Here is a 26,783-nt window from a genome sequence, read left to right as displayed (position 1 = left end):
GCGCCAAGATGCACGGTTTGAGGCGAGATCAGCCCACTGGCGGTGGCCAGTGGAGAGCTCGCCATATAACACGATCTTGGGAAGGCGATGGTCCTCCATTCTGGAGACGTGACCTACCCAGCGCAGTTGGATCTTCAGCATCATGGATTCGATGCTTTCGGCCTCTGCCATCTCGAGTACTTCGATATTAGGGATGAAGTCGCTCCAATGAATGTTGAGGATGGAGCAGAGACAACGCTGGTGGAAGCGTTCTAGGAGCCGTAGGTGATGCCGGTAGAGGACCCATGATTCGGAGCTGAACAGGAGTGTGGGTATGACAACGGCTCTGTATACGCTAATCTTTGTGAGGTTTTTCAGTTGGTTGTTTTTCCAGACTCTTGTGTAGTCTTCCAAAGGTGCTATTTGCCTTGGCGAGTCTGTTGTTTATCTCGTTGTCGATCCTTGCATCCGATAAAATGGTGCAGCCGAGCGAGATAGGTAAACTGGTTGACCGTTTTGAGTCCTTTAAATAACAGCACAGAAAAAAAAAGCTAACTGCATATACCAGTCACCATTTGCAACAGCTAACGAACAGAAAAGTCTCAGCTCTCCCCCATGGGGTCCATCCCCCTTGTCTGACTGCTGTCGGCTTTAAACAGCCTTTTAAAGTAGCTGATGGTGGTTTATTTTAAAATGTAAACCTTTACTGGGTAATTTGCTTTTAAAATATTGTGACAGCATCACTCCACTGGTCAGTGGGATGGTTGGTAAAGGACTATTGAGGCCGTAAGCTCTCAGCGGTAAGTGCCAGACTTGGGGTCATCTTATACAGTGAGTATAGCTCAAAACCTACATTTTATGTGGAAATTCTGGGGGTCATCTTGTACACCAGTCATCATGTATGCTGACATACAGTAATCTTAAATGCCTAAAATCAACTGGTGACAATGACATCCAAAACTTGCTATGTGTGAGTTCTATGAATCTTTGTAGAGCCTGATTGCACATTGTAGCATTTTTTAAAAAGCATGAAATTTCCCATTGTTATTATGCCAGGAAAGAAGTTAGTTGAGTGAATGCATGCGCTCTTTGAGAAGGTGGTCATTGCTCAAATTTGTGTAGCGAATTAGTTTAACCAGCTGAAGGGAGCATGTAGTGTACAGGGCTTGTCAGAGAAGTTTTAGATCCACAAATACTATCGGTGAAGGCTGGAGATATCAAAAGCATCTGGTTCTGTTGAAGTCACTGAGAGTATTGGAAAGAACTATACAAGAAGAGACCAGTCATCTAATTATAAATATAACATATAACAATTTACAGTACGGAAACAAGCCGAATTGGCCCTTCTAGTCTGCACCGATTTACGTGAAACTCAACTAGTTCCACCTATCCACTCCTTTGCCTATAACCCTCCAACCCCCTCTCATCCCTGTACTCATCTAACCTCCTCCTAAAAGACAGAATTGACCCTGCCACAACTACCTCTTCCGGAAGATAATTCCACTCAGCCACCACTTTCTGAGTGAAGAACCATCCTCTCATATTACTCCTAAAGTTTTGCCCCCAACCCTTAGACTCCTTGTTCCAATCTCCCCTACCCTCAGGAGAAAGAGCCTATTCACATCTACTCTATCTATTCCCTTCATAATTTTAAATACCTCTATCAAATCCCCTCTTAACCTTCTACGCTCAAATGAATAAATCTTTTTCTGTATTCAAGATACTGCAATCCAGGCAACATTTTCGCAAACCTTCTCTGCACCCTCTCATCCTTATTTATATCCTTCCTATAATTTGGAGACCAGAACTGCACACAATACTCCAAACTTGGCCTCACCAATGCCTTAAACAGTCTCAACATCACCCCCCAGTTCCTATATTCTATGCTATGATTTATAAAGGCCAGCATACCAGAAGCCTTCTTCACTACATGGGAATCCACCTTCAAGGAACGATGAACTGTTATTCCAAGATCCCTCTGTTCCTCAATGCCCTTCCTTTCACTGATACATCCTATTTTGGTTATTCCTCCCAAAATGAAGCACGAGGAAATACTATGTAATTGGAACATATTAGGTCAAGGACGAGGTGATGCAGTTGCTTAGTGTTTGATATTAAATTTTCTAAAATTTGGAAGCAATAATCCTCCATTCCTTTTAGTCTTTTGAAGATGGGCTTTATTTATATGGGGTTTTCCTTGCCATATGTATGAAGAAATAAACAAAATAATGAATTAAAAAAAGATTTAGAAATGAAAATTGGTAAAGCTTGAAAAAGGTACAAAAATGTAGGTAAAATGTTTTTTTTTAGTAGAGTTGATAAGTCCAATTATTTTAATAGATAATGGTGACCAGCCTGATAATAATACTTTATTCTGATTGAAAGAAAACTTTTTGGTATTATTTAATAAACTTTTATAACTTGTAATTGTAATTCCTAAATATTTGAATTGGTCTTTCACTATTTTAAATGGGAAATAGAATACCTTAAAAAAAAAGTTCCTTTTAGGGGTAATAGTTCATTCTTGTGCAAATCTAATTTATAACCCGAAAATTGGCTAAATTGGGCAAGCAAGGTTAATATATTTGATATAGAAACCATATGATTTGAAATTAAAGCAAAAGATCATCCACAACCAGAAATGGAGTTGAACATAATGTATGTTCAACTCCATTTCTGGTTATTTCCTTAAATTCTCTGCTCTGTTGAAGAGCAACAGCTTGGGGTTCCAATACCATGTTAAAAAGCAAAGGACTTAGGCATCTTTGTCGAGTACCTCTATAAAACCCAAACTGGGTGATTAATATATGTAATCTACTCTTAACATTTCGATAAATTAGTGTATCCCCCTTCATGAGTAGAAATGGAACTGAATTTTTCTTTAATAAAACATCCATGTTGGCAATTTTAGTTTTTATTTTAACCCTTTTCCTTTTATAAATTGACACATAATCTAATAATGAGAAATAGGTTGAGAATAGGGCTCAGTTAGGAAATTTTTTGCTAGTCCCATTATAGACAACCACCTTTTTCAGCCTTATGTGTTTGACGCAGGTTTTAAAGAATGGTATAGATTAGGTGTTAAAAGTTATAAAGATCTTTTTAGTTTAGATAACTTTGCCTCTTTTGAGCAATTGACAGCAAAATTTAAATTTCCAGATAGATTTTTTTTAGATATTTACAAGTTAGGCATTTTGTTCAGTCCAAGCTTTCTGATTTTCCTCGAATATTCTTGATTTACTTTTTGATTTGCAGTTTGTTCATGGTGGATTAATATCAAGTATTTGTAATGACCTATTGGATTTAAGATCAGCCTCAATGGCTGGGATTAGGAATGATTGGGAATCTGATTTGAATATAACATTTTCAGATGAAGATTGGTACTCTACTCTTAACTTGACTAATGATTCCTCATTTTCTATAAGGCATTGCTTATGACATTTTAAGGTGGTACATAAAATACATATGTCCAAACTCAAGTTATCTTGTTTTTATGCAGATGTTGAACCACTATGTGAGAAGTGGAAAAATTTTTGAAGCTTCATTAATTCACATGTTTTGGGAGTGCCCCAATTTATAAAAAATTTTGGAAAATATTTTCTAAACATTGAAAATTATTTGTAAGATCAAAATAGAACCATGTCCACTTTGTTTGGTTTTTCTCATGAACCAGATATACCCCTGTCTGCAGCCCAGGAGAAAGTTTTAGCTTTTACCATTTTGATGGCCAGATGAGCAATTTTAATGAAATGGAAAGATGACCCTTCACCTACGTGACATAATGTCCTATTTATAGAAAATTAGATATAGTGTTAAAGATGGAAAGTTTCAATTTGACAAGATGAGAGGTCATAATTGGAAGAATTAAGAAGTTTGGATAATAATTTTTTTAATTTGGACATGCAGCACAGTAACAGGCCCTTCCAGCCCACTAGCCTGTGCCGCCCAATTGACCTACAACCTCTATACATTTGAAAGGGTGCGAGGAAACCGGAGCACCCAGAGATAATCCATGCAGACACGGGGAGAACATGCAAACTCCTTACAGACTGTGCCGGATTCGAACCTGGATTGCTGGAGCAGTAACCACATTGTGCTAACAAATATACCCAAAATAATTTGTTCAAATCCAGAGTTGTTTTCCTTTGTTCTGTGGTGTTCTATATTGTGTGCAGGTACCAAACCAACCATTCATTTGCCAATTGGTAATATGCATAGGAGGGAAAGGTCTCAAAACACTTGGATTATTGGGGAAGATGTATATTGCCTTGCTACATGGCAGTTATGCAGCTTAAACAAAGGATCTTCTGCACTGATGGCAAATTTGGTTTTGTACAGTCTACGCCACTGCATAACTGGACCTGGTTCTGGAACAGTGCAGTTTGAGCTCTTAACTATTTTGGTTCACAATTCTGGATTTGCAGTGAAAAACTAAAATAACAATGTGCATTTGAAGTGCTTTGAATTTTTCAGGACAGCCTGACATTTTCTCCATCTTGTCCTTCTATTGGAGATGTGGAGAGATAACCAGGTTTCACAGTCGGGTATTTTGTAAATATTTGAAGCTCTTCCATTGACCATGCAGACTTTGTCATAGTTCCAGCATGGATCACAAGGTTGATGTGTATCATGAGACTTTCCATTAAATATAAGGGAGGAATGTGGAACATTTCAACAACAAGATATTTGCTTGTGTTGTATTCACTGTGTGCAACTTCTATTTTAATCTACTTTACTGATTTACATTACGACTTAGTTTGGATTCTGATTGCTTTATTCAAAACCGAGTGGCTGGGCTTAGTTTCACTTTCAACCTTTCCAATTGTCATACAATTAACCTGATGCTTCTCTCAAAGAGACCTGAGAGCAGCCATTCTCAACAGAGGCCATGGTCCTCTCCTTTAAGGGATTGGGGGGCGGGGAAGGACTGAAGTTGTACGTTTTTTTAAATTAAATTTTTTTTCTGTGTAGTCGGTGGAAATGTGAAAGAAACCAACTAAACTTGACTGCTTCACAGGGAAGGGGGCCCCATAAACTTTAAGCAGAGTCCTAAGGGGGTCATAGCCCAATTGAGGTTGAATTTGGAAATTTAGACATAGAGCGCGGTAATAGTCCATTTTGGCCCATGAGTCCACGCTGCCCAATTTACACCATGCAGACATGGGGAGAATGTACAAACTCCTTACAGACAGCGCAGGATTCGAACTCTGGTCCTGAATCCTGGTGTTGTAAAGGTGTTGCGCTAACCTCTAAACCAACCGTGCCGCCTCAAATTAAACTTGAGAATGGCTACCTTAGAGCAGCTCTCCCACAATTAACTTTGCTAAATAATTTCACTTATTTCTTCCCATTCCATGTGCTGCCCATTGTTCAGTCAGTTGCCAACTAGATACGATCTGTGCCTTTGGCTCTTTTGTTTTTGCCCTGAATTCAATGCTGTCAGTTGCTCTACTGTATTTCATGATCTGACTGCTCACTGTCAACATAGCTAACACTTTTGCACTCTATTTTTCTTTCCCTTAAGTGTCTGATGGGATCTGACTCTGGTTCCCATTTTTTGGCATTGTGTGTAGGTGGACAGTGGACAGATTCTTCCCCTCATCCATTACTCACAAATAGCACTGCACTGCAAAATGTTTATGTATTAATATATTAAACGTTCAGCATGGTAACGAGCCCGTGCCATCCAAATACACCACTCGACTTACAAACCTGTACTTTTTTTTAGAGGGTGGGAGGAAACTAGAGGACCCAGAGGAAAACCTGGTAGACACTGGGAGAATGTACAAACTCCTAATGGACAGCACTGGATTCGAACCTCGGTCGCTGGTGCTGTAATAGCATTGCACTAACCACTACGCTAACAGTGTTGTCCCTCAACTTTGGGATCACACTATTCATTATAAATGGTGATTTCTATTCCTGGTAAGGATTTTGGTAAATCTGTGAGTTGGCACCGGGAATAATACCCAATTAGGATTACTAGATCGTTACGTTAATTGACGTACCTCTTCCACTGCATTGCCATAACTGTGACTTCCATTCATGTTGCATGATTAATCTTGATCTCAGGGGGCTGCCAATCAACTATAAAATGTGAACAATAAATGGTCTTTTGTCAGGAGGAATATAGCTGGTTCCAAAAATGTGATAGTGTTTTTTTTTCCATCATTAAGCACCTGGTGGCTGTGGATGAAAGTGCAACTTTGACAGCAGTGAGAATGCAAGGTGAATAAGAACACAGTGTTGTCATCAAAGCAGAAGTTAAATGCTGATTATATTTTTAATTTTAATTTTGGATATACAGTACGCTAACGGCCCCTTTCAGCCTAAGCGCCCATGCTGCCAATTACACCTCTGGTGTGCTTTGAATGGTGGAAGGAAACCAGCACACTCAGGAAACCCACACAGACCCATGGAGAATGTACAAACTCCTGACAGCGCGGGATTTGAACCTGCGTCCCGGTCGCTGGCTCTGTAAAGGCAGTGCACTAACTGCTATGCTAACCATTCAAACAGCCTGACTAACCTCAGCACTACATTTTGCATTGACTAAATTCTTTGAATATTGTGAGGATATGGTGATATGCTATTTATTCTGTAAACTGAAAGTAAAATAAAGCACTTCTGATTTTCCGCCTTCTGCAATAAGATAGTATAGGGTGGGGATTTGTTTCGGCATGGACTAGTAGGGCCAAACTGGCCTGTTCTGTGCTGTATATGGTTATATGGATAATGGGATTTGGTTTCCAATATGCGCTAATGAAGTCATACAGCATAGAACAGGTCCTTTGGCTCAAAGTTCTTAACTGCATTTGGCTCATATCCTTTGAAATTCTTCCTTTTCATATGTTTGTCTGAATGGTTTTTGATTGTTGAAATTGTTCTTGTTTCTATAATCTTCTGGCACTCCATCTGGACCTCAGAGAAAAAAGTTGCCCCTCAGCTCTCTCTTAAACCTCTCTCCTCTTACCTTGAGCCTATGCCATTTAGATCTGTGAGTATTTACTTTATCCATGCCCTTATGATTTCATAAACTTCTATGTCACCCCTCAGCATTGTACGCTCAAGGGAATAAAAACCCAGTATGTCCAACCTCTCTAACTTGAGCCCTGTAGTCTTGACAACATCTTAGCGGATCTCCTCTGCGCCGCTTCCAAATTACTCCCATCCTTCCCGTGGCTGGGCAATGAGAACGGTGCAGAGTACACCAAGTGTGGTCCTACCAACAACTTGTCTTGCTGAATCACAGAGTTCCAACATTTGTATTCAATACCCTGCCCAATACTCCTTGGTTTCTCTGTTCTTCAATGCCCTCTGGAGCCCTTCCATTTACCATGCAAGTCCTACACTGGTTTGACTTTTCAAAGTGCAACACCTTGCACTTGTCGGAGTTAAATTTCTATTTGCCACTCCATGGCCCACCTCCTCAACTGATTCAGATCCTGCTGTAAACTTGCACATTCACCTTCAGAACTTGTTGGAGCCACATTCTGTCTGGAGTAAAACTTGCTGTTATGGGAGGGTCATGTGGTTTTGCAAGCAGAGAGAGTCAAACTGGCTTTCTCTCAGAGAGAGAGAGAGAGAGAGAGAGCGCGATCAGCCCTTGTGGTTCATGCAAGAGGAGAGGGCTGGCTATCTAATGTTTCACTTGAAATGAGGGAAACAGAAAGGCATTCTGTGATGACCTGAAAGAAAGAGGTTATCATCTGGAGAACCCTGAGAGGGAAAGTTTCTTCGGCATGATTGAAAAGGAATCAGTTGTGGGTGCCCAGTGTACAACAAATCTCTCTGAAAACTGACAAGAATCTTCCATTTACCTTTCAGGCACCAAGGCCTGGTGAACTTTATAAATGTTCAATTCTGTGCACAGTATAAGAATTGCCTGCGACCAGAGGAATGAGAAGTGAAATTGGACGGTGAACCAAAGAACTTTTCTGAACTTACACACACATTACATACGTGTGCGCTTAGAATCAGAAGGGGGTTAAGTTAGGTTAGTTAAGTCAATAGTTAAAGTGTGATTCTGTATTCATGTTTAAAGATATTTAAAAGAAACGTCTAAGTAACCATTTGTCTTGGTGAATATCGATTGCTGCTGGGTTTTGGGGTCCTCTGGGCTCGTGACAAAGTGGTATGGGGAAAATGCAGGTTGGTGGAGATGAGCCTACCATCAAATTAGTCATGATCACATTGAATGATGGAGCAGGATTGACAGGCCAGATGGCCTACTCCTACAACTATTTCTTAGGTTCTTTATTAACCACTGAGGAAAGTTTTGCGAAGTTTCTGATCAGAATGATTCCCAAAGCCACAATTCAGGCTTGGGTATGAAATTAGCCCTCGGAAACCTTGATTTGATTTCTGCACCTTGAAATGATTCCTACTTGCTGTGGCCTCTTTTTACAAAAAAAAATAAGCTCTTTGTTTTATAGATATGTATTTTGAGTGAAGTTATAATGACCATTTACCCTAAATAGATCTTGGTGATTGGCCTTGATCATAGTTCTGTCCAATCAGTGCTCTTAATCACTCAGTGCAGGAAGTGGGCATTCAGCCCATCGTGACAGTGATGTCTAGTTATTTTGAACTTTGACATTGAGCTCTGTGGATTTTATTTTCAGTACTATTATCTAGTTTTCATTATGTAGTTAGTGAATCTATTTTCACTTTCAGGCTTTGCCCTTTAAATGATGATGGAAATGCCACAGCAGGTTGGTAATATTTTTAGTGAAACCGTGAATGAAACCAGTTCTCATGTTGATATCTGCTGCCAGATGAAATCCCGTTTCAGATGACAACAATGAAGGTGACTTTCATTTATGTGGACAATGCCCTAAATGTTACAGAAATGCAACTGCCTGAGTTATTAAAAACGCAATACATTGGCTGAGAAAAGAAACTTCAGAAATGGATACTCAGTAGAAAATAAAAGCTATATATCTTTTTGATCTCACTGGCTCTCGTAGAGTAGGTCTCCTGATCCCAGTGGCATTATGGGCCTAGGCAAGGCCATGTGCCATTAGACTATTAACCCTGGTGGGAGGTGGATGTTTCTGGATTTCTTAAATTATTACTAAAACATGGTAGTTATTGTTGTGGAGAGAGGGTTATATAAGTTGTACTGCATAGAAATGGGCTCTTTGGCCACTGAGTCCTTAAGCACCCATTTACACGAGTCCCTGTCAACTCCTCCTTTCCTGCTCCCCCGTCACTAGAATTTATCACTCACCTAAACATAAAGGGAAGTTTATAAACTGTTAATTAACATACAAACCAACAAGGGTGTAGGAGGAAACCAGAGCATCTGGAGTAATCCCACGTATCACATGGACATAGAAACCACCGGAGATCAGGACTGCATACCGCCTCACAACTGTAGCTCTGTTAGCTGTGCCAGTGTGCTGCTGTTGCATTGTTACCACTTTCATGTGGAGGGAGGTTGATGTCATGGGTGAGTCCAACATTTGTTGCCCAGGTCTGTGATGGGTCACCTCTGGGCCTCTTTGGTCAGTGCAGATAAGGTACTTTGAGGAAGAAAGTCCAGAGGTCTGGCCTAGTACCGAAGAAGCAGCCATGTATTTTCCAGACTTCATTTGACCCCATCCTTCCGACTTAGCAATGTTGCTGAAAGCCTCCGAGACTCTACTGTTGATATGCCATAGACATGGACCAGTGGTCTCATCCTCTCTGGATCAGGGCTGATCTTTCCTTTACTCACTACATAGCCTAGTATGGCTACGCATTTACTGTGGTATACACACTGGTCATTGTTAAGGGTTAAGTGCAGATGTTTGGCCACCTGGAGAAAATTTTGTAAGTTCCGATCATGATCATTTAAGTCTTTGCCACATATAGTGACATTGTCCAGGTAAGTATAGGTGGCTTGCAAGTTATGAGCATCTATTTGTTTATCCATCTCCCTTTGGAAAATGGATACCCCATTGGTAACTCCAAAAGGGGTTCTTTTAAACTGGAAAAATTTGCCATCTTCCTCAAAAGTGGTTAAGTGCCTTTCATCTTTGTGAATAAAAGGCATCTGATGATCAGCTGATCTCAGGTCAAATGTGGAATATATTTTTTAACTATGTAATTTGGTTTACCATATCTCACATATGAGGCAGTGGTTAAGCATCTAATTGCATGAACCTGTTTATAGTTTGGCTGTAGTCCACGACCATTCTGGGTTTCGTGCCATTTTTTACAACTGCATCTTGTGGGCGCCAAGGACTTGTACTGGATTCGATGATTTTTCCTTTCAATAAACGTCTAACCTCGTCCTTAATAAAGAGTCTGTCCTCTTTGCTATAGCGCCTACTCTTTGTAGCTATAGGCTTACAATCCCAGGTTAAATTGGTAAAAAGATGTGGAGGTTTAATTTTTAGAGTCGATAACCTGCAAACAGCTTCTTGGAGTACTATGATCAATTGTAATGGGCCATTAAACGCCAATATGATACTTTTCATTTGAAATTGGAAATCTAAACCTAAAAGCATCTGAGTGCACAGACCGGGGAGCATGTGCAAGTTGAAGTTCTTATTCATTTCCCTGTATCTTCAGGATTATTTTACAACAACTTGTAGCATCTTGTTTTAGTCCAGCCCAGGGTCTTCAGTAAACGTTGCCTGATATACCCCGACTCCAATCACTTATGAATGCATCCAGCCATAGAAATTCTGCACTTAGACAGATACAAGGTAAGATTCCGTGCGCTAGCAGTCATAGGGTGAATGTAGCTGTCTGTACTGCCCGAATCAAACAAACAGTTAATAGGTTCCCCATTTACCTCCGCCTTCAACATGGAATGCTTCAGGTCGTGGGGTCCATCTTGATTTATTGTCATGGACACTAGAGAAGGGTCTCCCTGCGGCGGTGATCTGTTGGAGTTTGCCTCGTCGCTGGCTGTTGCACTTACGATTTCAGAAGAAATAGAAGGGGAAGAGGGAGAAGAGCTAGATGAATCATTGGTTCTCCAGGTCAGCATACCAGTGTTGTGGTGGCACCCCTGCTTAGTAATAGTACTTGGGCGCTTCTTCTTACTGTTCAGCTCACAGCGAGAGCTAGAAGAGGACTCTCCCGCACAGCAGGATCTGGCCCAGTGCCTTCGCTTCCCGCAGTGGGCACAATTAGCTTGCCGCATGGGGCACTGAGTGCGAACGTGTAACATCAAACAGTAGAAATAGCATCTTCTGTAGCGGCTTTTGCACTGTGGTTTAGTGGCGTTTAGCAGTGGATCGTCGCTGCGAGTGGGCCTTGGGGGAGCTGCTTCAGCACCTCTCTCTTTCTCAAAGGCTTTAGCACTTTGTAGCGCAAACTTAAGGATCTTCATTTGTTGAGGAGCTGCACTAAATGTCAGGCCCGGGGTCTTCAGTAAACATTGCCTGATATACCCCGACTCCAATCACTTATGAATGCATCCAGCATCAAAGATTCTCGGTGGGCTTCAGGCGTGATGGCAGCACAAGCACAGGTTCTGGATAGCCCTTTTAGTGCGAGCGTGAAAGCATCTTCGCTCTCTCCAACTTGTCTTCGAATGTGAAGCTGATGTCTTGCGAACAAAGTGTTTTGTGGCACATCATCATAGTTCGGAGGAGATTCAATGCATTCTGGTAGGCAGCTGTCTCCCTAACCACGGAGTAGGGTACTTCTCCGAGGAGGGCCACAAGATGGTCCATTTTCGCCACATCTCGCACAACATTGTTCACTCTATGTACGCTTCAAAACACTAGACCCAGTGGTGAAAAATTTCTCCAGCTCAGGTGGCATCTTGATCTATCTCAAGTCTTCCAGGTTTCAGGGAAGTATCCATGGTTGAGAGTCTGTTAATAAAATTGATATGCCATAGACATGGACAGTCAAGTATTAAACCAATACAGGGCTTTTATTAACAGACTAGAGCCACCTCTAAACTGGCCAATGGGAAAGCATCTCCATCTGTTATACCAGTAAGGTGGAATATCTCTACAGCCATAGCCAATAGCAAGCGGTCAGTATAATACGCCCCCCCCCCCCTCCATTACATCGTCAAAACTATTTAACAAAATTTATTTATTCATTTAATATTTGCATACAGGTACCCCCTGCTTTACAAAACGAGCGTTCGTATGAAACCTTTTGCAAGCTGAAATGACGTAAAGTGAAGAAGCGATTTCTGATTTCTATGGGAAAAAATTTTGAGTATTCCCAGACCCCACCAATAACCTACCAAATCATACCAAATAACACAAAACCTAAATAACACTAACATTTATTAAAAGCAGGAATGGTATGATAAATATACAGCCTATAAAGTAGAAATAATTTAGGTACAATGTAGTTAGGCTGAGTCTTCAGAGGTTGGGGTGATAGGAGGTAGAGGAGACTGGGATGTAAGAGAGAGATTGTCGTCTGAATCCGTCAGGTCACTGATGTCCAAACCTTTTATGTCTGCCTGCCTTGATGTCAAAGGTCGAGGTTGTCTGCTACAGTTGATGTGGAAGGGTTGAAATTCGACAGTAAGCTTGACTTTAGCCACGGGATGCAGCCTCTCACATTTTTTTCTATAAAAGCGAACCCATAGCTTTCTTTGTAAAAAGCGAATTTGCACCAACTGATTATTCATCAAGCAGGGTATATAGGAAAAGAAAAAAAAAAAAAAAAAAAAAAAAAAAAGCAGGGTATATAGGCATCCCCTGCTCTCCGAAAGTAGAGCGTTTCTATTGAAACCTTTTGTAAGCAGAAATAGTGTTAAGCAAAGAAACAGCCTTGAGGTGCACGCGCACTCTCTATAAGGGCTCGCAGCTATCGCTTTTTTTGGTAAAAGCGAAAATCCCTTATGGTTAGCGAAAACAGGTACAAATGTAGGTCTTTTGTGAAAGCGAAGTGGCGTAAAGCGAGCTTTTGCAAAGTGGGGGGTACTTATATAAGTATGTGGAGGATATTAATAATTTGTCTGTGTGCTATATCTATGCGTGTTTTGCACCGAGGACCAAAGAACACTACTTGTACAATTGTATGATAATAAATCTGAGCTTATGCTGTGGTTAGAAGCCTCATGAAGCTGTGGTGAAAGGAGTGTAAAACTGAAGTGGATGAATGCCAGTCAGGACGATGCTGAGATCATTGTTATAAGAAGCCGCCCTGGGCCAGACGGTTGGAGGAGGAAATTCTTTCACGTTCCTGAGTCATGCCATGTGACCGACTGGAATGATTGACCAACAACCATACGCGTCTTCCTCTCTGCGACCCTTTGGTGCTTTCCATCTCGTGTCCATTGACCTCACTTTTTAAACCAGAACCTTCTGAGGCCACACTTGGCCAAATACCACATTGATATCAAGGGCGCTTATTCTCGCCCACTTTTGGGATTCAGCTCTTCTGGTCGATGTCTAGGACAAGGTGTGGTAGGATCTGAATCCAAATGCTCCTGGCAAACCTGCATTGGGCATCATTATGTAGGTTATCGGTGAATAAATGCTGCTAACAGCACAGTCACATCACCTCTGTCACTTGGACTGTTGGTCTACTGACTGTGTGGTATTTATCCAGCTTTTTGTAAACAGGATGTACAATTTTCCACATTATTGTGCAGTTGTCAATTTTTGGAACTGGCATATTGAAAGAGCTTGGTTAATTCTGCAGCTCAGGTCTTTAGTTCTGCAGTTTGGAACCTCTATTACTGAAATACAAACATCTTTTTTGGCTTGGCTTCGCGGACGAAGATTTATGGAGGGGGTAAAAGTCCACCTCAGCTGCAGGCTCGATTGTGGCTGACAAGTCTGATGCGGGACAGGCAGTCACGGTTGCAGGGGAAAATTGGTTGGTTGGGGTTGGGTGTTGGGTTTTTCCTCCTTTGTCTTTTGTCAGTGAGGTGGGCTCTGCGGTCTTCTTCAAAGGAGGTTGCTGCCCACCGAACTGTGAGGCGCCAAGATGCACGGTTTGAGGCGATATCAGCCCACTGGCGGTGGTCAATGTGGCAGGCACCAAGAGATTTCTTTAGGCAGTCCTTGTACCTCTTCTTTGGTGCACCTCTGTCACGGTGGCCAGTGGAGAACTCGCCATATAACACGATCTTGGGAAGGCGATGGTCCTCCATTCTGGAGACATGACCCACCCAGCGCAGCTGGATCTTCAGCAGCGTGGACTCGATGCTGTCGGCCTCTGCCATCTCGAGTACTTCGATGTTAGGGATGAAGTCGCGTTGTCTCCGCTCCATCGAAATACAAACATAAAATACCAGTAAAACCCAGTAGGTCATGAGCCATCTATGGAAATTACAACGGTTAAGATTTAATTTAATTTTCTAATGGTATGGATTTCAAGAAGCCAAAATACTGTAAAACTCCTGATATCTGACCCCTATGGGGATTGGTAGATACCGGATAAGTGAAATTTCTAGTTGCTGGAGATTGCTCGTGGCACGAATCGGTGAACGAACGGCGAGGTGCACCAATTTTAAACTTGGTATTTTTTTTGCCGATTTATTTTCTTTTTTGAATTCCAGAAAATGGGTTTTACTGCAGTTCATCTCTTCTTGCTGTACATTAGAAAGGTTGAAGCAATTCCAACTTTCATGTGTTGAGCCCAGCCTTCCTTGAGAACAAGGGAGTTCTTTATTTTTTTTAATTTTTTTTTCATACCATAAATCACATTAACCATGGTACACACTTTTTCCTTTTCACACATATACAGTGCCATTTTCTCCCCCCCCCCTCCTCCCATCCCACCCTCCCTACCTCCCCCCTCCCGTCCATTTAAGGTATAAAATCTAGGATACATTAAACCAGTCAGACAATGTTGTCATTCAATAAAAATACACCAGAAATTCTACTGAGTCCATTCTTTTCATTTCCTTTTCCTTCCGTTAACTTAGGTAATGATTGTCCCCGGTAAGTTTTCGCTATTGTATTTAATGTAAGGCTCCCATATTTGTTCGAATATTTCAATATTATTTCTTAAACTATATGTTATTTTTTCTAATGGAATACATTTATTCATTTCTATATACCATTGTTGTATTTTCAAATTATCTTCCAATTTCCAGGTTGACATAATATATTTTTTTGCTACGGCTAGAGCTATCTTAACAAATCTTTTTTGTGCATCCTCCAAATCAATTCCAAATTCTTTGTTTTTTATGTTACTTAGGAGGAAGATCTCTGGATTCTTTGGTATATTGTTTTCTGTTATTTTATTTAATATCTGATTTAGATCTTCCCAAAATTTTTCTACTTTCTCACATGTCCAGATTGCATGAATTGTTGTTCCCATTTCTTTTTTACATCAAAAACATCTATCAGATACTGTTGGGTCCCATTTATTTAACTTTTGAGGTGTAATGTATAGCCTGTGTATCCAGTTATATTGTATCATACGTAACCTCGTATTTATTGTATTTCTCATCGTTCCGGAGCATAACTTCTCCCATGTTTCCTTTTTTATCTTTATATTTAAATCTTGTTCCCATTTTTGTTTAGTTTTACCATTTGTTTCCTCATTCTCCTTTTCTTGCAGTTTAATATACATATTTGTTATAAATCTTTTGATTATCATTGTATCTGTAATCACATATTCAAGGTTACTTCCCTCTGGCAAACTCAAACTGCTTCCTAATTTATCCTTCAAGTAGGATCTCAATTGGTAATATGCCAGCGCTGTATCTTGAGTTATATTGTACTTATCTTTCATTTGTTCAAAGGATAAGAATCTATTTCCTGAAAAACAATTTTCTATTCTTTTAATCCCTTTTTTTTCCCATTCTCTAAAGGAAAGGTTATCTATTGTAAAAGGGAGTAACTTGTTTTGCGTCAATATTAGTTTTGGTAATTGATAATTTGTTTTATTTCTTTCTACATGAATCTTCTTCCAAATATTGAGGAGATGATGTAATACTGGAGAACTTCTATGTTGTACCAATTTTTCATCCCATTTATATAATATGTGTTCAGGTATCTTTTCCCCTATTTTATCTAATTCTAATCTCGTCCAATCTGGCTTTTCCCTTGTTTGATAAAAATCTGATTGGTATCTTAATTGTGCGGCTCTATAATAATTTTTAAAGTTTTGCAGTTGTAAGCCTCCTTGCTTATACCATTCTGTTAATTTATCTAGTGCTATCCTCGGTTACCCCCTCTCCATAAAAATTTCCTTATTATTTTCTTTAACTCCTTGAAGAATTTCTCTGTCAGTTGTATTGGCAATGCCTGAAATAAGTATAATATCCTTGGAAAAATGTTCATTTTAATACAGTTTATCCTTCCTATTAGTGTTAGTGGTAAATCTTTCCAATGCTCTAAATCGTCCTGTAATTTTTTCATTAGTGGATAATAATTGAGTTTATATAGTTGGCTGAGATTTTTGTTTATTTGTACACCTAGGTATCTTATTGCTTGCATTTGCCATCTAAATGGTGATTCTTTCTTAAATTTTGAGAAATCCGCATTATTCATAGGCATTGCTTCACTTTTATTTCGTTTATCTTGTAACCCGACACTTCTCCATATTCCTTCAATTTCTTATATAATTCTTTTATTGATAGTTCTGGTTCTGTTAAGTACACTATAACATCATCCGCAAATAAACTGATTTTATATTACTTGTCTTTTATTTTTATTCCTTTTATATTATTTTCTGTTCTGCTAGTGGTTCTATAGCTAACGCAAACAATGAAGGTGATAGTGGGCATCCCTGCTGTGTTGACCTGCTTAAGTTAAATTGCTTTGATACATGTCCATTTACTGTCACTTTCGCTAACGGTCCCTTATATAATGCTTTAATCCAATTAATATATTTCTCCGGTAAACTGAATTTTTGCAATACTTTGAACAAATAATTCCATTCTACTCTGTCAAAGGCCTTCTCTGCGTCTAAAGCAACTGCTACTGTAGGTGCTTTATTCCCTTCTACTGCATGAATTAAGTTAATAAATTTATAAATATTGTCTGTTGTGCGTCTTTTTTTGATAAATCCAGTTTGGTCTAAATTTACCATTTTCGGTACATACTCTGCTAATCTGTTTGCTAATAGGTTAGCTATTATCTTATAATCTGTGTTAAGTAAAGATATTGGTCTATATGATGCTGGTGAGAGTGGATCTTTCCCTTGCTTTAGTATTACTGTAATTATTGCTGTTTTACATGAATCTGGTAAGCTTTGTGTTTTATCAATCTGGTTGATTACTTCCAGGAGGGGCGGAATTAATAAGTCTTTAAATGTTTTGTAGAATTCTATTGGGAATCCATCCTCTCCTGGTGTCTTATTATTTGGTAATTTTTTTTATTATCTCTTGTATTTCTACTATTCCAAATGGCTCTGTTAAATTATTTTGTTCCTCTATTTGTAGTTTTGGTAGTTCAATTTTAGTCAGAAATTCATCTATTTTCCCTTCTTTCCCTTCATTTTCAGTTCGGTATAATTGCTCATAGAATTCTCTAAAGTTTTCCTTAATTTCTTTTGGATTATATGTAATTTGTTTGTCTTTTTTCCTTGATGCCAATACCATTTTCTTAGCTTGTTCTGTCTTAAGCTGCCGTGCTAGGATTTTGTGCGTTTTTTCACCTAGTTCATAATATTTCTGTTTTGTCTTCATTATGTTCTTCTTCACCTTATATGTTTGTAGTGCTTCATATTTTATTTTTTTATCCACCAATTCTCTTCTTTTAGTTGTATCTTCCTTCATTGCTAATTCTTTTTCTATATTTACTATTTCCCTTTCCAACTGCTCTGTTTCCTGATTATAGTCCTTCTTCATCTTGGTTACATAACTTATTATTTGCCCTCTAATGAATGCTTTCATTGCATCCCATAGTATAAACTTATCTTTCACTGATTCCGTATTTATTTCAAAATACATTTTTATTTGTTTTTCAATAAATTCTCTAAAATCCTGCCTTTTAAGTAACATGGGGTTTAATCTCCATCTATACATTCTTGGAGGGATGTCCTCTAACTTTACTGTCAATATTAAGGGTGAATGGTCCGATAGTCTTCTAACTTTATATTCTGTTTTTCTTACTCTATCTTGCATACGAGCTGATAACAAAAATAGGTCTATTCTTGAGTTTGTTTTATGTCTAGCCGAGTAATATGAATATTCCTTTTCCTTTGGGTGTTGTTTCCTCCATATATCCAAAAGTTGCATTTCTTCCTTCGATTTAATTATAAATTTGGTTACTTTGTTCTTTCTGTTAATTTTTTTCCCAGTTTTGTCCATATTTGAATCCAAATTCAGGTTGAAATCCCCTCCTATTAATATGTTCCCTTGCGTATCTGCTACCTTTAAAAAGATATCTTGCATAAACTTTTGATCTTCTTCGTTAGGTGAATATATATATTGAGTAGATTCCAAAACTCCGAATATATCTGACATTTTATCATTACATATCTCCCTGCTGGATCTATTATTTCCTCTTCTATTTTAAATGGCACATTTTTACTAATTAATATAGCTACTCCTCTTGCTTTTGAATTATACGATGCTGCTGTTACGTGTCCTACCCAATCTCTCTTTAATTTCTTGTGCTCCAATTCAGTTAAAAGTGTTTCTTGCACAAATGCTATATCAATTTTTTCTTTTTTCAGTAAATTTAGCAGTTTCTTCCTTTTAATTTGGTTATGTATTCCATTAATATTTAAAGTCATATAGTTCAACATAGCCATTTTATACTTTGTTTATCTTCCCTTTCTGTTTCTCCATCATTACCTTTCCTTCTTATCCATTTCTGTTTTCCTGTTTTGAACCCTTTATAAGACAACATTCCTAAAACATCAAACATTTTCCTTATTCTCCTATTTTAAAACTTCTTTAGCCCCAATCTCCCCTTCCCCTCCTGAGTTGTCCTTTATCTCTTGTCGGACAACCACATCTCCCCTCTCCATTTGGATTTGCGAATTCACTCGCAAGCGTCAGCTGATTTTGCAGTGACCGCAACTCCTCCCCACCCAGCCCCCCCCCGAAAAGATTTCACTTTTCATATGTAACAAAGGTCACTCTTTTAGTTCCCTCCTTATTCCCTCTATTCCATTTCCTTCCCTTATTAATTCTTGTCTATACTATCTATATTTTCCTCTAAATACGGATACATTCATGTATGCACATTATACATATACACACATATACCTCTTTACCCACATACATATAAATCGTGGTCATTTTTACTCTTATTACATATCTTCATCTCTCTGGTTGTTTTGTAGTTGTTCTGCAAATTTCCTTGCTTCCTCTGGATCCGAGAATAGTTTTTTTTCCATAAGATCGTTTTCGATGTATTGAACTCCTTTCTCTTCTTCAGGAGTTCAAAACTTATGTGTCTTTTTAGTTCACAGTCTTTTGTACTCTCGTTACACGTCTTCATCCCTCAGTCTATTTTGTAATTGTTCTTCAAATTTTCGTGCTTCCTCTGGATCCGAGAATAGTCTGTTTTGTTGTCCTGGAATAAATATTTTCAATACCGCTGGATGCTTTAGTATAAATTTATACCCTTTCTTCCATAAAATCGCCTTTGCTGTATTGAACTCTTTTCTCTTCTTCAGGAGTTCAAAACTTATATCTGGATAAATGAAGATTTTTTGCCCTTTGTACTCCAGTGGCTTGTTGCCCTCTCTTACATTTTCCATTGTCTTCTCCAGTACCTTTTCTCTTGTAGTATATCTTAGGAATTTTACTAAAATAGATCTTGGCTTTTGTTGTTGTTGTGGTTTAAAGGCCACTGCTCTATGTGCCCTTTCTATTTCCATTTCTTGCTGTAGTTCTGGACATCCTAGGGTCTTAGGGATCCAATCTTTTATAAACTCCCTCATATTCTTGCCTTCTTCATCTTCCTTAAGGCCCACTACCTTTATGTTATTTCTTCTGTTATAATTTTTCATTATATCTATTTTCTGAGCTAACAGTTCTTGTGTCTCTATAACTTTTTTATTAGATTCCTCTAATTTCTTCTTTAAGTCCTCTACCTCCATTTCTACTGCTGCTTCCCGCTCTTCCATCTTGTCCATTCTCTTTCCCATTTCTGTTAAGGTCATATCTATTTTATTCATTTTCTCTTCTGTACTGTTTATTCTTCTTCTTAAATCATTAAATTCTTGCGCTTGCCATTCTTTAAATGACTCCATGTATTCTTTAATAAGAGAAAGTATATCCTTTATCTTGCCTTTCCCTTCTTCTATTTCACTGTACTCTTCCTCTTCCTCTTCTTCTTCCTCTGGGTTTGCCATCTGTTGTTTCTTTGTTACCCTTTTCTTCTCTTCTTTCTTGTTTTCATTGTCTTCCATGTTCTCCTCTTGCTGCAGGTGTTCTGCAGCTGTCACTGCCGGCTGTGGAGATCGACTCCCCAGCTGGTCACCGCTCCCGTCGATGTGTTTTTTTGCATGCGCATCGCGCATGCGCGGTTGCGCACTTTTACTCGGCTCAGCGAGCCATTTTTGTAGTCCACTTTCTACCGACCTGAGGGAGCGGGTTTCTCTCTCCACCGCGGGCCTCTTCGAACAGGTAAGTCCTTCTCCTTCTTCTTCTGTTGTCTTCTCTTCCTCTCTTCTTACCGTTGATTTCGATTTTTCTTTTTTCGTCGCCATCTTCTTTCCACCTTTATACTCACTTTTCTTTAATTTTTATTTTTGTGCCTTTGTGTTTTCCTTTGTTTTTTCCGACTTTTCTGGAGAGGGCTGGAGTTCACCGTCCGGCCACTACTCCATCACGTGACTCCTCCCTAACAAGGGAGTTCTTGAAGAGTTTTCCCTCTCTGTTACTTCTCTAATTGTCCAGCATTATTCATGATGAGCTATGGGAAGTCTGGAGAGCTGTGAGATGCTTAATTCTGACTCTTGCCTGCTATTTTGCCTGGGTTAGTTTGTGGTCAGACCCGTTTTTCAGTTTCATTAGGCTGGTACTCCTTTAATAGGCCCAGTATGGTTTTCAGCACATCCTTTTGTCCTCCTCATTGAACCAGAGTTGGTCTCCTGGCTTGTTGGTAACAGGGGTGAGGGATATACTGGGCTGTGAGATTACAGGTTGTTGTAGTGTACCTTTCCGATGTTGCTGATCATTTACAGCACCTCAGCGATGCCCAGTTTTGAGCGGCCAAGATCAGTTTCATTGAGATGTAAACACAATAATAGGATGGAAATGGCCCTTTGGCCCACTGAGTTTCTGCTGACCACCAACTGGTCATTTATATAAATTCTATGTTAATTTTATTTTATTCTTCCCTTACCCATTTCTCATCTACTCCTCTCGGGTTAAAACAAATTTCATTGGCCATTAATTGACAGGAAACCAGAAACCCAGGGAAACTCGCAGGACGAACTCCACACAGTCCTGGACCAGGATTGAACCCGTGAGATAGTGATTTAATATCAGTTCCTCTACTGTGCGGTTCTTATCGGTGAGTAGTGAATACTGGGGATAAGTGTAAGTGAGGGAACTCCCCCGAAGTGTGCGAGTATCCATCCATGGGAAAACAATGTATAATTTAAGAATTTATCTGGAAATTGGCCTGTGTGAAGGCAGTCATGTGGGCTGCATTGGAATCAAGAATCTGCATTTTAAAGCAAAGCCTGGGAGGAATGAATTCGGTCTTGTTTGAAGGATTTAAAGGAAACAGCAAATTTATATTTGATGTCAACTATTTGTGAGATATTTTTCCCCAAAATAAAACTATATTCACAAAATTATTTACAAAAGAGAGCAATGAAGAGTCTGATCCCATCCTTAGTGTCATATTAATACATACCATTCCTATACATTCTCAAATTAGTATGTGGCACTGTTGCCACCACTGTGGCCCCTATAGTTTCTTCTCCCTCTTTTTTGGTGAGGGGTGGCTTCCCCTCTGTCTCAGCTCTTCAATGGATTGATTCCGGCGGACACTCGGAGTTGAAGTCCTTGAGTGTTTGGTGAAAGCAGTTTCTCTGCAGGTTCAGAATTTGAGTGAGGTTCCCTGCTCCCTCTGCTTTGGGGATATTTGGATTTAAATTTCAATTAATTTTTTAAATTTAGCCCTGCAGCACGGTGACAGGCCCTTTCAGCCCTCGAGCCCATGTTGCCCCATTACATTCTGGTACGCTTTGAAGGATGGGAGGAAACCTGAGCCCCCGGGGAAAACCCACGCAGATATGGGGAGAACGTACAAACTCCTTAGCAACAGCGTGGGATTTTAACCCCAGTCCTGATCACTGGTGCTATAAAACAGCATTGCGTTAACCGTGCCTCCATGGTGTTTATAAGTTTTCCTTTAAATTAAACTCTGTATCTTGCTTCCTCTTTAATGGGATCTATGGTAGGCATGCTTATGACTTGCACTGAAAACTACTTCCTTTGTTTGATGAAGAGTTTGCAGAGAGAGTTGCCTGCTCACTGGGTAGAGTGGAGTAGATTTCTTTTGGATTTTGGAACCTCCCGTATACTTCATCAGCAAGGATCCATTACCACCTCACACGTGTTCTGTTCTGGTTGCTACCATCAGGAAAGCGGTATAGGTGTCACAAGACTCGCACCACCAGGTTCACCAACAGCTGCTCTCCCTCCACCATCAGACTCCTCAACAATTCAGGGACCAATTTAAGGACTCTTACTTTTGTATTTCATTGTTTTTTTTCTCTCTTTTTGCACAGTCAGTTTGTTTATATTTCTTTATTTGTTTGCATGTGTACGTTGAGTAGAGTTTTTTTGCTCAATCAATAAGTGGTAATTCTGCCTTTCTTGCAGGAAAAAGAATCTCAGGGATGTATGTGCTCTGTCAATAAATCTGATACTGCTTTGATAATGAGACAGCTTTGGTAAATGCAGAATTGCAGATGTTCTGTTTGGGCAGGGAGCTTAACCTTCAATTCAAGGCCACATTGGTCATTCAAACAAAGTTGGTACCTCGGCCATGGATGCATATGCTTGGAAATGGAGGTGGAAGATTAAATATATACTTGCAGAGGATGGGGGAGGAAAAAAAACTGTAATTTCTTCAGTCTTGGGTGATGTCATGAATAAGTCTTGAATCTAGTGCCTGGAATTGATGGAATGAAGCTGCTTGTGGCCTGACTACTGTGAGGGCGTGTGGCCTTTATTATAGAAATGAATTCTGCAGGAGGCTTGCATATTGAACATAATTAGAACATTGTGACCAAGATCAGAGGAAGGCTGTCCCCTTTCCCCCCCGTCTAGCACACTGGCTGTGGTTGGGAGTGGAGACGCACTAGGCTCTCCAGCACATTCCAGACCATTCAGTGTGCTGATTTAAGCTGCAGAAATGAGTTCAGGAAGCACTCAGGCTCACTTGTAGTTGATGGGAAGCGGTTTAGCGTCGTGGGAGTGAACTAACTTTTATTTTGATGGAGACCGACAGAACAGTAACAGGCCCACAATCCCATGCCACCCAAATACCTAAATTAATCTACAATCCCCGTACATTTTGACTGGAGAGAGGAAACTGGAGCACCTGGGGGATCTTCTCGCAGTTGTGGAGAAAACGTACAAACTCCTTCCAGACAGCGCCAGCTTTGAACCCAAGTCACTGGCACTGTAACAGGGTCATGCTCACTGTTTCACCCCAATGATCTCACTTGACTTGGGTGCCTTTTTCCCACTGAGGTATCTGAAGCACGTTCCACTGAACATAGACTAAGCAGAGTTATCTCCACTGAATATTGGCCATATTACATAATAGAACACCATGATTCCTTTCGAAGCTAGGCGAACCATTCTGGTGAACAATTCCCTCAAGAGCAGCTCTGACTAATTATTTCAGGATCTGGATATTACTTGCAAAGCAGGTAATTGTCCATTTCTAATTTTCCTTGAATAAGTGGATTACCAGGAAACTTCAGGGGGCATTTTAAGAGTGAACAACAGGGGTTTGGTCTTGAATTACATTAAAGCCAGACTCGAGAATGACAGGTGTCCTCTGAGAGGGTGTCAGTAAATCAGGTGGGATCATTTTTTTTTGATGATCTTGTGGTCTTTGCCACTGGAGACTAGTCTATTGATCAAAATTCCACAGCTGCCTGGGTGGGATTTGAACTCTGGACTTAGATTTTGGTCTGAACCTTGTGAAATTTAGTTCATTAACTTGACAGCTGCATCATCAATGTACCCATTAACAAAAAAACTAGGCAGTGTGGAAGGCCGAGCAGTATTGAAGCAAATGTACACAATGAATGTCTCTCTGTTCACACTACAGTGATCAGGTGCACATTAAGGAATGCTTGCTCACGCACATTGGCAGTGAGGATGAAGATCAATTAAATATAGTCTTTTGCCGATTACAAGGATTGGGCAAGTCTGGAAATCTTCAGCCCAGTGCTCGTGCTCGATCAAATATAAGTGCGCAGCAAACAGAAAAGACTTTAATTGTATAAATGGCACAGGTGCATTGGCAAGAGGGTGTGAGGGTTCAATAATGCTTGAAAGTGGAGTGACCTCGAGACAAAAATATGATTAGATGGTCTGTGCATTGATAGGGCAGCTTATTGCTCAATTAGAAACAAGGTTCTCCTGAGTCCTTTCAGCTAAGTGCCGGCAGTGAATTTGAGATCCGACCCGTCGGTCAGAACAGAACACGGACATATGTCAGAGACGATCTGTATACATTTCATAAAGCCCAAAGCCTTCAATACTTTGCTTGAATGGTTTTGTGGTGTCCGGCTGCTGTATTTTTATGTTTTTGGGTCATATGTACGGATGGCCGTAAGTCAAGTAGGCCGTATACCTGTAATGTGTCACAACGGCCTGCAATAGTGATTATATGTAATGATTATAGCAAGTGAGAGCTGCTGTCTGTAGCTTCAGCAACCCAGCTTGATCTCTGTGTGGAGTTTGCATGCTCTTTGTAATCATGAGGGATTTCTCCAACTTCATAAAGATGCAAGGTTTGTCAGTTTGTGGCGACTGTAAATTGCCCCTCGTGAGCAGCTGAGCATAGAATCCTGGGTGAGTTGATGGGAGTGTAAAGGAAATGAAAAGGGATAGTCAGCATGGACTTGATGGATGAAAGGGCCTCTTTCTGCGTGACTGAGACAAATAATAACCCAGAAAATTGGAATAGATTGGAAAGAGGTATTCAGAAAACATGTTTGAAAACCACACTTGGATATAAAGTATTTCAATTGGAAATGTTCAGGGTTACCTACTAGTTATTATAGGTTACAATTAGGGTGACATGGTTAGTCTAGTGGTTAGCACGATGCCATTACAGTGCCAGTTACCTGGGTTTAAATCTGCTGCTGTCTGAAAGGAATTTTCTGGGTTTCCTCCTGGTGCCCTGGTTTCCTCCCGTGTTCCAAAAATATGTGGGGTTAGTAGGTGAATTGGTCGCGCAGGGTCATGGACTGGAAGGGCCTGTTACTGTGCAGACTCTAAACTTAAATAAAAGCCCATTTCCACATTGAGCCAAGTGTAAAGCCAACCTACTCTATGTGTTGAACTATTAGATGGAGGAAGAGATAAATGAATTTAATTGACATCATTCAAGCAAAGGCATGCAGAGTGACTGGGCTACACATTTTCAGAGTGTATAAAGTGGGCAAGACTCGGACTAGGCAGCGAAGAATGCAGATGATAATTTTATAATACTCGTGGACATTCACTTGCAATGGAGATGAACATATTGGATCCAATAATGTAATATATACCGATTGAAAAATTGAGGATTCATTTATTCATGACTTACCAGAAGAACTAGTTTCCTTTATTGTGTGAAATATGAGACTGTTATTAAGCATATACTTCTTCATATCTGCCAACGGAAAGGGAGGTGGTGAGATCATTGAAGATTGTTAGGCAGTTCAAGAAATAACGAGTCGTATGATAGGAATATCAATGAGATATTAAATAGTAAGCGTGGCAGACATCAGCAGATATGATTGGGAGCAGGACGGTGCAGACCATCCAGCTTAGTTCCATGGTGTATAGACAGAGGATTGATTTCCATTCATCACAATGTTACTCATGGCAAAGTATATAAACCAGCTGTGGCAGAGGCTCTATCCCTCAAAAGGGTTTCAGATGCATTGATTTGAAATGAAATGGCTGCAATAGATTCAAGGACTCAAGGGAGATTGGAGATGAAGTAGTATTTCTAAGATTAGGAGAATGAGATAATGCAGTCCTGAGAAAGGAAATGTGGACGTTTTGAACCTGCATTGAATTTTGCTTGTGGGCTCATGCTAATATTACACATGCGATTGCTCTGTTTATAGAAACACAGACCGTAAACTGCCAGCAGGTGTGGCAAGATGAACATGTTTTGGTTAAACCAGGGAATGCTGGAGAAGTAGAAAATGAGTCGTAATGCACCAGAGAGATGATATTTGCTTTTGTAGTTCCTTATTTCCAAAGAGAATACAAGTTATTAATGCCAGTGTGACAATAGAGAGGAGAGCTGCTTAAACCTTGTCACCAGAAATGTCCCCAGTTCTGGAAGAACTAAGTTGCATTTTGATATGGCATGTTGGTGTTTGGTCCTCACATTGACCCCTGGATAGTCACATTCGTGGATGCATCAAAGTTGGATGAAATAAATAAAAATTAAGTCGTCCATGGCAAATACTCAAGAAGCCAGCGAACACAAAGCTGTTTCTTCTCTCCCTTTCTCTGGCCCTCACTAGCTACTGTTTGTTATTTAATTCAATAGGAGCAACATACTTGACATTCTTAGCTTGACATTTTAAGTTTCAATTGTGCAAACAGACTGCCCCAGTCGAGCAGAGAAAAGGAGTATCTCCAAACCATTTTTTTGCTGCTTAACCGGTACAAGTCACTCCATAAGAACACTATAATCCAACATTTCAGGTCTGAGCTTGGAAAAGTATCTAATATATCATCTCTGGCATACACCAGGGTC

The 26,783-nt window shown here is 39.8% G+C and overlaps 1 protein-coding gene across 2 annotated transcripts in view; it reads left to right on the top strand.

Annotated features, from left to right (window-relative positions):
• LOC138763955 (very long chain fatty acid elongase 1-like) overlaps positions 1-26,783 on the top strand; it is a 124,876-nt gene that overhangs the window by 8,201 nt on the left and 89,892 nt on the right. Inside the window, exon 1 of one of the 2 annotated variants that reach the window (XM_069939015.1) lies at positions 21,245-21,335. The exons of the other annotated variant lie outside the window; for it this stretch is intronic. The gene's annotated coding sequence lies outside the window, so the exon portion shown is untranslated. Of the gene's footprint in view, positions 1-21,244; positions 21,336-26,783 lie in introns of those variants that run through there. 2 annotated transcript variants of the gene reach the window in all.

This window comes from Narcine bancroftii, chromosome 5 (assembly GCF_036971445.1).
Source record: "Narcine bancroftii isolate sNarBan1 chromosome 5, sNarBan1.hap1, whole genome shotgun sequence".
Taxonomy (NCBI): Eukaryota; Metazoa; Chordata; class Chondrichthyes; order Torpediniformes; family Narcinidae; genus Narcine; species Narcine bancroftii.
The sequence above is the reverse complement of the archived record's forward strand: the minus strand, read 5'-3'. Positions and strand labels throughout refer to the sequence as shown.